Source organism: Salmo trutta, chromosome 22, assembly GCF_901001165.1.
Source record: "Salmo trutta chromosome 22, fSalTru1.1, whole genome shotgun sequence".
In the NCBI taxonomy this organism is placed as follows: Eukaryota; Metazoa; Chordata; class Actinopteri; order Salmoniformes; family Salmonidae; genus Salmo; species Salmo trutta.
In genome coordinates this window covers 35,435,331-35,448,425 of record NC_042978.1, presented here as the reverse complement: position 1 = coordinate 35,448,425, position 13,095 = coordinate 35,435,331, and the positions used below count along the sequence as shown (strand labels likewise).

The window sequence follows — 13,095 nt, the reverse complement described above, 5'->3', positions numbered from 1 at the left end:
CCGCCCCAATATATCCACAGACGATGCAATCACCATCGCACTGCACAATACCCTATCCCATCTGGACAAGAGGAATATCTATGTAAGAATGCTGTTCATTGACTACAGCTCAGCATTCAACACCATAGTACCCTACAAAGCTCATCATTAAGCCCAGGGCCCTGGGTCTGAACCCCGCCTTGTGCAACTGGGTCCTGGACTTCCTCACATGCCGCCCCAGGTGAGGAAGGTTGGAAACAACATCTCCACTTCACTGATCTTCAACACAGGGGCCCCACAAGGGTGCGTGCTCAGCCCCTCCTGTAGTCCCTGTTCATCATTGACTGCGTGGCCACGCTCGCCTCCAACTCAATCGTCAAGTTTGCAGACGACACAACAATAGTAGGCCTGACACCAACAATGACGAGAGAGTCTACAGGGAAGAGGTGAGGGCCCTGGGAGAGTGGTGCCAGGAAAACAACCTCTCACTCAACATCAACAAAACAAAGGATCTGATCATGGACTTCAGGAAACAGCAGAGGGAGCACGCCCCTATCCGGGACCGGGACCGCAGTGGAGATGGTGGAAAGCTTCAAGTTCCTCGGTGTACACATCACTGACTATCTGAAATGGTTCACCCACACAGACAGTGTGGTGAAGAAGGCACAATAGCATCTCTTCAACCTCAGGAGGCTGAAGAAATTTGGCTTGGCCCCTAAAACCCTCACATATTTTTACAGATGCACAATTGAGAGTATCCTGTTGGGCAGTATCACCGCTTGGTATGGCAACTGCACCGCCCGCATCTGCAGGGCTCTCAAGACGGTGGTAATAGAGGCACAATAGAGGCTGCTGCCCAACATACAGTACATAGACTTGGAATCACTGGCCACTTCAATAATGGAACTCTAGTCACTTTAATAATGTTTACATACTGCTTTACTCATCTCATATGTACAGTGAGGGAAAAAAGTATTTGATCCCCTGCTGATTTTGTATGTTTGCCCACTGACAAAGAAATTATCAGTCTATAATTTTAATGGTAAGTTTATTTGAACAGTGAGAGACAGAATAACAACAAAAAATTCCAGAAAAACGCATGTCAAAAATGTTATAAAATGTATTTGCTTTTTAATGAGGGAAATAAGTATTTGACCCCCTCTCAATCAGAAAGATTTCTGTCTCCCAGGTGTCTTTTATACAGGTAATGAGCTGAGATTAGGAGCACACTCTTAAAGGGAGTGCTCCTAATCTCAGTTTGTTACCTGTATAAAAGACACCTGTCCACAGAAGCAATCAATCAATCAGATTCCAAACTCTCCACCATGGCCAAGACCAAAGAGCTCTCCAAGGATGTCAGGGACAAGATTGTAGACCTACACAAGGCTGGAATGGGCTACAAGATCATCGCCAAGCAGCTTGGTGAGAAGGTGACAACAGTTGGTGCGATTATTCGCAAATGGAAGAAACACAAAAGAATTGTCAATCTCCCTCAGCCTGGGGCTCCATGCAAGATCTCACCTTGTGGAGTTGCTTTGGGGGTGTTGTTTTAGTCATACTAAAATATTTAGTCTGGTGGCTAGATATTGAATTTAGCCACCAGACAAGATCGTATGAACTGAAAACTACACGCAAGGAGTGACTGCTCGACTATCTGCTTGTTAAGAGGGCATGTCACCAGCTACTGGGAGATAAATTATCCCGAAAATATTGGCTACATTTTATACAGGTTGTTCAGACCAGTAGCCTAGGCTAAAATATATTTGCATCTATTTCTATACTGAACAAAAATATAAATGCAAAATGTAAAGTGTAGATCCCATGTTTCATGAGCTGAAATAAAAGATCCCAGATATTTTCCATACACACAAAAAGCTTGTCTCTTAAATTTTGTGCACAAATTTGTTTACATCTCTGTTAGTGAGCAATTCTCCTTTGCCAAAATAAAAGGCCCCTCTAAAATGTGCAGTTTTGTCACACAACACAATGCCACAGATGTCTCAAGTTTTCAAGGAGGATGCAATTGACATGCTGACTGCAGGAATGTCTACCAGAGCTGTTGCCAGAGGTTTGAATGTTAATTTCTCTACTATAAACTGTCTCCAACATTATTTTAGAGAATTTGGCAGTACATCGAAGCAGCCTCACAACCGCAGACCACATCTGAGACCAACCACCCGGACAGCTGATGGAACTAATTCTGATGACTGGGCCAGCTCTCCAGTGGGTGGGCCTGGCTCCCAAGTGGGTGGGTCTATGCCCCCCCCCTCCCCCAGGCCCACCCATGATTAGGCCGTAATTAATATTTATTTCAATTGCTTATTTCTTTATATGAACTGTAAAATTGTTGCTTTATATTTTTTATCAGTATATAATACATTGATCAATCAATTAATTAATCAATCAATCAATCAAATGTATTTATAAAGCCCTTCTTCCATCAGCTGATGTCACAAAGTGCTGTACAGAAACCCAGACTAAAACCACAAACAGCAAGCAATGCAGGTGTAGAATCACGGTGGCTAGGAAAAACTCCCTAGAAAGGCCAGAACCTAGGAAAAACCTAGAGAGGAACCAGGCTATGAGGGTTGGCCAGTCCTCTTCTGGCTGTGCCGGGTGGATATTATAACAGAACATGGCCAAGATGTTCAAATGTTCATAGATGACCAGCAGGGTCAAATAATAAAGGGTGCAACAGGTCAGCACCTCAGGAGTAAATGTCAGTTGGCTTTTCATAGCCGATCATTCAGAGTTTCTCTACCGCTGTCTCTAGAGAGTTGAAAACAGCAGGTCTGGGACAGGTAGCACGTCCGGTGAACAGGTCAGGGTTCCATAGCCGCAGGCAGAATAGTTGAAACTGGATCAGCAGCACGACCAGGTGGACTGGGGACAGCAAGGAGTCATCAGGCCAGGTAGTCCTGAGGCATTGTGTGTGTGTGTGTGTGTGTGTGTGTGTGTGTGTGTGTGTGTGTGTGTGTGTGTGTGTGTGTGTGTGTGTGTGTGTGTGTGTGTGTGAGAGAGAGAGAGAGAGAGTAAGTGAGTGAGAGAATACTTAAATTCACACAGGACAGGAGAAATACTCCAGATATAACAGACTGACCCTAGGCCCCCTACACATAAACTACTGAAGAATAAATACTGGAGGCTGAGACAGGAGAGGTCAGGAGACACTGTGGCCCCCTCCAACGATACCCCCGGACAGGGCCAAAAGGGTAGCATATAACCCCACCCACTTTGCCAAAGCACAGCCCCCACACCACTAGAGGGATATCTTCACCCACCAACTTACCATTCTGAGACAAGGCCAAGTATAGCCCACGAAGATCTCTGCCACGGCACAACCCAAGGGGGGGCACCAACCAGGACAGGAAGATCACGTCAGTGACTCAACCCACTCAAGTGACGCACCCCTCCTAACCCACTCAAGTGATGCACCCCTCCTAGGGACGGCATGGAAGAGCACCAGTAAGCCAGTGACTCAGCCCCTGTAATAGGGTTAGAGGCAGATAATCCCAGTGGAGAGAGGGGAACTGGATAGGCAGAGACAGCAAGGGTGGTTCGTTGCTCCAGTGCTTTTCCGTTCACCTTCACACTCGTGGGCCAGACTACACTCAATCATAGAACCTATTGAAGAGATGAGTCTTCAATAAAGACTTAAAGGTTGAGACCGAGTCTGTGTCTCTCACATGGATAGGCAGACCATTCCATAAACATTGAGCTCTATAGGAGAAAGCCCTACCTCCAGCTGTTTGCTTAAAAATTCTAGGGACAGTAAGGAGGCCTGCGTCTTGTGACCATAGCGTACGTATAGGTATGTATGGCAGTACCAAATCGGAAAGATGGGTAGGAGCCCTTGAAATCAGCAAACACATATGATAAAATGTTTTGCTTCTAGTCAAGATTCTAGCAGCTGTGTTTAGCACTAACTGAAGTTTATTTAGTTCTTTATCTGGGTAGCCGGAAAGTAGAGCATTGCAGTAGTTTAACCTAGAAGCGACAAAAGCATGGATACATTTTTCTGCATTATTTTTGGACAGAAAGTTTCAGATTTTTGCAATGTTACGTTGATGGAAAAAAGCTGTCTTTGAAACAGTCTTGATATGTTCGTCAAAGAGAGATCAGGGTCCAGAGTAACGCCGAGGTCCTTCACAGTTTTATTTGAGACGACTGTACAACCATCAAGATGAATTGTCAGATTCAACAGAAGATCTCTTTGTTCCTTGGGACCTAGAACAAGTATGTCTGTTTTGTCCGAGTTTAAAAGTAGAACATTTTCCGCCATCCACTTTCTTATGTCTGAAACACAGGCTTCCAGGGATGGCAATTTTGAGGCTTCACCATGTTTCATCAAAATGTACAGCTGTGTGTCATCCGCATAGCAGTGAAAGTTAACATTATGTTTCCCAATGACATCACCAAGAGGTAAAATATATAGTGAAAACAACAGTGGTCCTAAAGCGGAGCCTTGAGGAACATCGAAATTTACAGTTGATTTGTCAGAGGACAAACCATCCACAGACACAAACTGATATCTTTCCGACAGATAAGATCTAAACCAGGCCAGAACTTGTCCATGTAGACCAATTTGGGTTTCCAATCTCTCCAAAAGAATGTGGTGATCGATGGTATCAAAAGCAGCACTAAGGTCTAGGAGCACGAGGACAGATGCAGAGCCTCGGTCTGACGCCATTAAAGGTAATTTACCACCTTCACAAGTGCAGTCTCAGTGCTGTGATGGGGTCTAAAACCAGACTGAAGCGTTTCGTATTCATTGTTTGTCTTCAGGAAAGCAGTGAGTTGCTGCGCAACAACTTTTTCTACAATTTTTAGAGGAATGGGAGATTCGATATAGGCTGATAGTTTTTTAAAATATTTTCTGGGTCAAGGTTTGGCTTTTTCAAGAGAGGCTTTATTACTGCCACTTTTAGTGAGTTTGGTACACATCCGGTGGATAGAGAGCCATTTATTATGTTCAACATAAGACGGCCAAGCACAGGAAGCAGCTCGTTTCGTAGTTTAGTTGGAATAGGGTCCAGTATGCAGCTTGAAGGTTTAGAGGTCATGATTATTTTCACCAATGTGTCAAGAGATTCAGTACTAAAAAACTTGAGTGTCTCCCTTGATCCTAGGTCCTGGCAGAGTTGTGCAGACTCAGGACAACTGAGCTTTGGAGGAATACGCAGATTTAAAGAGCAGTCCGTAATTTGATTTCTAATGATCATGATCTTTTCCTCAAATTAGTTCATGAATTTATCACTGCTGAAGTGAAAGCCATCCTCTCTTGGGAAATGCTGCTTTTTAGTTAGCTTTGCGACAGTATCAAAAATGCATTTTGGATTGTTCTTATTTTCCTCAATTAAGTTGGAAAAATAGGATGATCGAGCAGCAGTGAGGGCTCTTCGATATTGCACTGTACTGTCTTTCCAAGCTAGTCGGAAGACTTCCAGTTTGGTGTAGCGCCATTTCCGTTCCAATTTTCTGGAAGCTTACTTCAGAGCTTGGGTATTTTCTGTATACCGGGCAGCAGGTAGTGGTTAGGTAGTGGTTAGAGCGTTGGACTAGTAATCGAAAGGTTGCAACCTAAAGGTTGCAAGATCGAATCCCCGAGCTGACAAGGTAAAAATCTGTCATTCTGCCCCGAACAAGGCAGTTAACCCAATGTTCCTCGGCCGTCATTGAAAATAAGTGCAGATTATTTGTTGCGATTGCAAACGTAATAAAATGGTGGTCCGATAGTCCAGGATTATGAGGAATCTAACATTAAGTAGCCCTATTTTGAGGTATCACAATCTCTTTCAATTATGGCCGGAATGGAGGAATTCTTTATTCCAGTGAGATTGCTAAGGCGAACACCACCATGTTTAGTTTTGCCCAACCTGATGCCTTTGATTGACGCACCTGGCAGCGGAAGATTTCCTTCCCAGGAAGTGAGAAATGGAATAAACAAGGTAGCGGTAATGTGATTGGTGCACATGTGTGTCATCTGCCTTTGATTGGCAGAAAATTGGCTACATGGAATTCAGTTAAATAGCCTGCTAATGCAATGATCAAAGAGATCAGCCTACTGTAATAAATAGTCTACAATTAACAGAATCTCTTTATTATAGGCTATAGAATAATTTGAGAATGAAAATGTAACCACACTCTTGGTGCATTCTAGGTACTTCCTGATGTCTAGCTGGAAAACTTCAGAGGAAAGTCATTCCCCTCACTGTGTGTGTGTGTGGCGTAGGCATGTGTGTAGCAGGGGGTGTCCCTTTATGGGGGTGTCCCTTACACACACACACACACACACTGTTCAGTTCACCAGCTCTTTCCATAGCCCAGCTAAAGCACAGTTATAAGGGTGTCTTCATGTAATATGTGTGTTATTTTTATCTTAAGGAATGTCCCTGTGAACATATTTAGCTTCTAAATAATTTGTTTGATGATCAATATTATATAATTGATTACACCAGCCAATATCAATTGACTGACTCCTACACTGCGTGGTTTGGTTTGGGCCCCATTTCATAATCAGGCTTGGGCCTAATTCTCTCAGAGTGAGTTTAGTCCTATGTAGTCCTTCTGTATATCACCTCTTGGCCCATCAGACCTCCCCAGTGTGAGAAAACATGCCCTGGGCACATCTGTCCTAGGTAGAGAACCTTAAGCTTCCTTTTAAAGACTGAATTTGATTAGAACATTTACTGTTTCTTGCTTTTGGGCCAAGGTGTTGGCCTGTTTTAGAAACATTGGTTTTCCGGTTTTTCTTTCAGTTCAAATTAAGAAAAGCCTGTTTGTGAGAGCTTGTTTGCTTGGAGATCCTTGGGGAGTTGGTTGTTGTTGTTGAGCAGAAAACTCTTTATTTAGGACTAGAGTACATGGGGTCTTTGTGATTGGAGGACAGGGCCTATGTGATTTTTCTCAGTTGGTAAGTGCATGGCGCTAGCAACTCTAGGGTCGTGGCCATGGGTTAGATTCCTTCAGGGATCATGTACATATACTCAAAATGTTAGCACTTCCTGTATTGTAAGTTGCTTTGGATAAAAGTTTATTTTTCTTATGTAATTTTCTGTAGTTTCTATCCTCTGCAGATGTGCGGGACAGGGAGCTGTTGGCGAAACACAATATCACCCACATCCTGTCCATCCATGACACAGCTGCACCCATCCTAGAGGGGAGACCACACCTGTCACGCCTCACCCTGTTACCATGGTGACCAGACCACTGACCTATGGCATGTTCAGCAGGACGCAACGTTTTGGAACGTTCAGATAGAAATAGCTTATGTAGAACAAACCTGTATCTCTAACATGTAGAATAAGGAATCACATCAGCTCTACTCATGGCATTTATATCTAGAACATTTAAGAACATTTGTTAACTGAACATGGCCCTGCAGTTAAAGCATCTAGGTTCACGGCCTTGTGCTGTGTGATAGGTTAGATCAGCAGTGTTACTTGGTCAATCTAGCTGCTACCGCCTCACTGTGTGTTATGTTGGCATGGAAGAATGTGGTTTCAGCAGGCTAGTGCAATGAGAAGTAGTAGAGATCAATCTAAATCCTACTCTGCTTATATCTTAACCTTCTCAGACTGTCCTTGATCTTGAACAACAAATAGCCACTTGATCCCAGTCGTAGGCCAGCCATTATCTATCACTCTCAACTTGATATAACCATGAGTAAAATGGTTACTTTAACAGGGAAAAGGTTATTCTACATTATAAACTGGGTGGTTTGAGCCCTGAATGCTGATTGGCTGAAAGCTGTGGTATATCAGGCCATATACCATGAGTATGACTAAAACAATACTTTTTACTGTTTTAATTACTTTGGTAATCCTTTTGTGGTATATGGCCAATATACCACGGCTGTATCAAGGCACTCCGCGTTGGCCATATACCACACCTTATTATTATGCCTTATTGCATAATTAAACAGTAGGATTATGTAAACTTTTGTGTGTATACTATACAATAGAGATTTTACGACATCTGTGGAAGAAAACAATACGTAAATAATAATATGTAAATAAACTTTGAGTCAGACGCAACTTACATGGTATAGTATTTATGAGCGGATCATGTCAACAACACACACTTCTCTGTTACAACTCCTAAAATAGAAAACTGAAATTGTTGTGAAAGTCGAACTTTCTTATCCCCATTTTCAATTGTTATATGGAAAGTAGTACCGACTTCTGGTATCACTCACAAGACAACGGTGTTCTACCTCAAGTTATGTAATTGAAGGTGCAGCTGCCAAAACACTGTGCATTTCTGTTTGATTTGATACTGCATGTTACTGTGTTTTAATTATTTAACAGCTTTTCAACAAAATATATGTCATTTCATTTGCAGCTGAATGTGCTCGGTTAGGTATATTGTTATCTGCATTTTCTTATTTCCTATATTTATTCATGACATGAAAGTGTAAATCTATTAAATGTTACTCTGGTTTTTCAGATAGGGCTACATTCAGATGTTCAAATATGTATATGAAAGAGCGGGAAATGTGTGTGTGTGTGTGTGTGTGTGTGTGAGAAAAAAAGATAGAAAGGACAAATCTCAAACTGAGAATGCCAAAATGAGCTGTGTGGTTAGCAACTCGTTTTCATTCAGTGCTGTTGACTGCAGCTGTTTAAGTTGCACAGACTATAACATATTTGTGTACAAACACATGTACACACACGACATTCAGTTGTACAATTGACTAGGTATCCCCCTTTCCCTATTGCCTCAGAACTTTCATCTTTTCTCATTGAAAGCCAGCATGAAAACCACGTCCAGATCTCTGTACACTTTCTCAGTCTGTGACAGCATGTCAGTTAGTTGTTGTGTGTACACTAGTGTGTTCTCACTACTATTACGCTGAAGAGAGAACTTCTAATACAGTATCACGACCCAGTCTGATCAGCCAACAACTTATATTAAAAGCACATGTTAAACACAAAGACTCAAAACAATGCTGCTATCGCCTTTCACTAACCCTTCCTCATCCATGATGGGCTAAGAATGGCTTATGATATAGTTACAACAGAACTAAGAATGGCTTATGATATAGTTACAACAGAACTAAGAATGGCTTATGATATAGTTACAACAGAACTAAGAATGGCTTATGATATAGTTATGACAGAACTATGAATGGTTTATGATATAGTTACAACAGAACTAAGAATGGCTTATGATATAGTTACAACAAAACTAAGAATGGCTTATGATATAGTTACAACAGAACTAAGAATGGCTTATGATATAGTTACGACAGAACTATGAATGGTTTATGATATAGTTACAACAGAACTAAGAATGGCTTATGATATAGTTACGACAGAACTAAGAATGGCTTATGATATAGTTACGACAGAACTATGAATGGTTTATGATATAGTTACAACAGAACTAAGAATGGTTTATGATATAGTTACAACAGAACTATGAATGGTTTATGACAGCTATAACACAGCTAATGTCCCAATCCCACTTGGGCCAATAAATATAACGATAATTACAACCATCAACTATAAATCGTTGGCAAGTCGTCACACTATTCTAAAATACTTTATCATTGTACCTATCAATCAACTGATGAACAGTCGAGAAGCAATAGCGTAATGACTCAGATGTCTGTTTGTCGTCCTGCAGGCTAATAGCCAGTCAGCTGGAGGGTTTATTTGCATACTCAACAGTCAACGGGTTGACTGACTGATTGATTTCTGGGAAGATGGCTCTGTGGTTTTGGATAGGGGAGAAGTTTGCTAGCAACCTGGTCAAGTTTACATCAGCAATTTTAGAAGAAATTGATTACGCTTATCAATATTAATATGGTCCTGATCTTTTTTCATTGCAGTGTGTTTTTCGCCACCCTTTAATTCACTGCACACAGTTTTGGTTAGGATTGTGTGGTAACTTGTGGTTAGGACCAGGACATCAGCAGTTGCTATGATGATTATTGGTGTTGACTGTGTTGTATTGTAGTTAACTATGCTGATTATGATGACTCATTATTTTGATGACCAGTTGAGAAGGTTAATTAGAAAATGTCAAGACATAAGGATATTTCTGAATGAATGTTAGCAGAAAGCAGTCCCATCAGTCATCAGTTGTATGCATATACAGTATACATGGTAGGACATCTTCTATAACATTAGACAGTTCCCAGTTCCATAGATACAATAGCTAAATGCATGCGTCCTTCTGTCTGTCGGTGGTGTGTGTATGCGTGTGTATCTGTGTGCACATGCGACTGACTAAACTGTCCTGTTGGAGGACTCCTGCGGCTCAGTCTGTCCCAGAGGGCCGAGGGGTTTTTGCGGAGGTGCAGTCATATCGGGACAGAGTAGTTTCTGCCCGCTGGGGCCATGGGCTCACCATCAGCTGTCAGGTGCACATTCACCACACACACACACACACACACACACACACACACACACACACACACACACATAGTTCAAACTATGATAAAGAGCCTTATCACTAGGCAGGTTGGCTAACATTCTGACACATTGCTTATAGCTATTGTTGACTTGTGTTGTTCAGCTCGTCATTCTCCTCCACAGGAGATGACCTACCTCTGTCTTCTTGCTGCTGATGCCTCCAAACAAAGCCTGTAAGTGTGTGTTCTGTGTGTGTGTGCTCACGCTCGTGTGTCCATAATGTGCGTGTGTGGTTTACATATACATTACGTTTATTACAGTATAACCCCTAAACGGTTTACATTAAACCAAACTCTACGTTTGTGTTTTCTATCTCCTTTCCGTCCCCAGAAACCAGTTCTTTAAGGACTGCATCATATTCATCCACGAGTCCAGCATCAAAGGGAAGGGATGCCTGGTTCGCTGGTGAGAACTTGTTTAAATGTATTTATCATTGATGTACTGTATTGATGACTTGATCATTCATTGATTGACTGATGTGTTCCCAGTGTGGCAGGTGTTTCCTGTAGTGTTGCATTGGTGGTGGTGTACATCATGACTGTTACTGGGCGGGGCTGGGTGGCATCGTTATCTGCGGTGAGCGTGGTGCAGCCGTGTGCTTTGTGTGTATTGTTAGATATTACTTGTTAGATATTACTGCACTGTTGGAGCTAGAAACACAAGCATTTCACTATACCCGCAATAACATCTACTAAACACGTGTATGTGACAAATATAATTTCATTTGACATTGTGTTCCTACACTAGCTAAAGGACTAGCTAGAGGACTAGCTAGAGGACTAGCTAGAGGACTAGCTAAAGGACTAGCTAGAGGACTAGCTAGAGGACTAGCTAGAGGACTAGCTAAAGGACTAGCTAGAGGACTAGCTAAAGGACTAGCTAGAGGACTAGCTAGAGGACTAGCTAGAGGACTAGCTAGAGGACTAGCTAGAGGACTTGCTGGTCAGAGTCAACAGGTCTTTTCTCTCTTTCTTCTCTCTTTCCCTCACCTATTGAGCCTTCGCTCCTCCTCTCATCTTTATCTCTCTCTCACCTTCCCGAGTGTTGACTGTCCTCCACTCTCCCTGGTTCTTCTCTCTCCTGACTAGTCTCCCAGTCCCTGCCACTGAAAAACATAACCACAGCATGATGCTGCCACCACCATGCTTCCCCGTAGGGATGGTGCCAGGTTTCCTCCAGACTTGACGGTTAGCATTCAGGCCAAAGAGTTCAATCTTGGTTTCATCAGACCAGATCATCTTGTTTCTCATGGTCTGAGAGTCCTTTAGGTTCCTTTTGGCACACGTCAATCGGGCTGTCGTGTGCATTTTACTGAGTAGTGGCTTCTGTCTGGGCACTCTACCATAAAGGACTGATTGGTAGAATGCTACAGAGATGGTTGTCCATCTGGAAGGTTCTCGCATCTCTACAGAGGAACTCTGGAGCTCTGTCAGAGTGCCCATCAGGTTCTTGGTCTCCTCCCTGACCAAGGCCCTTCTCCCCTGATTGCTCAGTTTGGCCCGGCAGCCAGCTCTAGGAAGAGTCCTGGTGGATCCAAACTTCCACCATTTAAGAATGATGGAGGCCACTGTGTTCTTGGGTACCTTCAACGCTGCAGAATGTTTTTGCTACCCATCCCCAGATCTGTGCCTCGAAACAATCTACGGACAATTCCTTCGACCTCATGGCTTAGTTTTTGCTCTGACATGCACTGTCAACTTTGGGCTCTTATAAAGACAGGTGAGTGCCTTCCCAAATCATGTCCAATCAATTGAATTTACCACAGGTGGACTCCAATCAATTTGTAGAAACATCTCAAGGATGATCAATGGAAACAGGATGCACCTGAGCTCAATTTCGAGACTCATAGCAAGGGTCTGAATACCTATGTAAATAAGTTATTTCCGTTTTTTATTTTTAATAAATGTGCAAACATTTAAAAAAATCTGTTTTCGCTTTGTCATTCTGGGGTATTGTGTGTAGATTGATGAGGAACAGAAATGTATTTAATCCATTTTAGAATAAGGCTGTAATTGAACAAAATGTGGAAAAAGACAAGGGGTCTGAATACTTTCCGAATGCAGTGTAAGTTATGGTTTAAGGACAGGTACGAGAAGAACCCTTTCAACGATGAAGAGGAGATCGGAGCCCTTCTGTTGCCAAAGTCTCAGACCATCAGTGACTCCATAGCAACGGTCACGGCACCAGCAACACATGACCCCATGTCTCCAGCCAGACACCTGTCACTCACGCAACGCCCAGCCAATCCCTGTGTCTAACTGCATAGATATGGGCTGGACTTGAGTTCCATATTCGCAGTCAACCAACTTAAATCGACCAACATTGCTGGAGGCAAATGTGCAAAATTCCAAGTTGTCAAAAATATGATATCGGTCATATGTTTGCAAATGTGAATGCTGTCACAAGGGGATTTCTCAGTGGTCCCTGTGTGTGATTGGGGTCTTCTTTGACATGGGCTCCTTTCCACCTAACTGTCACAGCAACATGGAAGAGCAATCAATCTGACAGCACAGCAAACATACTTTACTATAGGCTTAATGCAATCCACAGAAAGACACAGGTACTCCTCTCATTTGATCATCTCCTTCACCCCTCTCCATACACATGCTCCTCTTTCTGTGAGTGTTGTGTGGGTTTGTGTGTGTGCTTTGTGTGTAATAATTATATAAAACTCAGCACTGCATCTTTATAGACC

At 42.6% G+C, this 13,095-nt stretch overlaps 1 pseudogene; it reads left to right on the top strand.

The window, feature by feature from the left end:
- The first annotated feature begins 5,858 nt into the window (after positions 1–5,858).
- LOC115157894 (dual specificity protein phosphatase 22-B-like) lies at positions 5,859–12,658 on the top strand (annotated as a pseudogene).
- Positions 12,659–13,095: the final 437 nt, after the last annotated feature.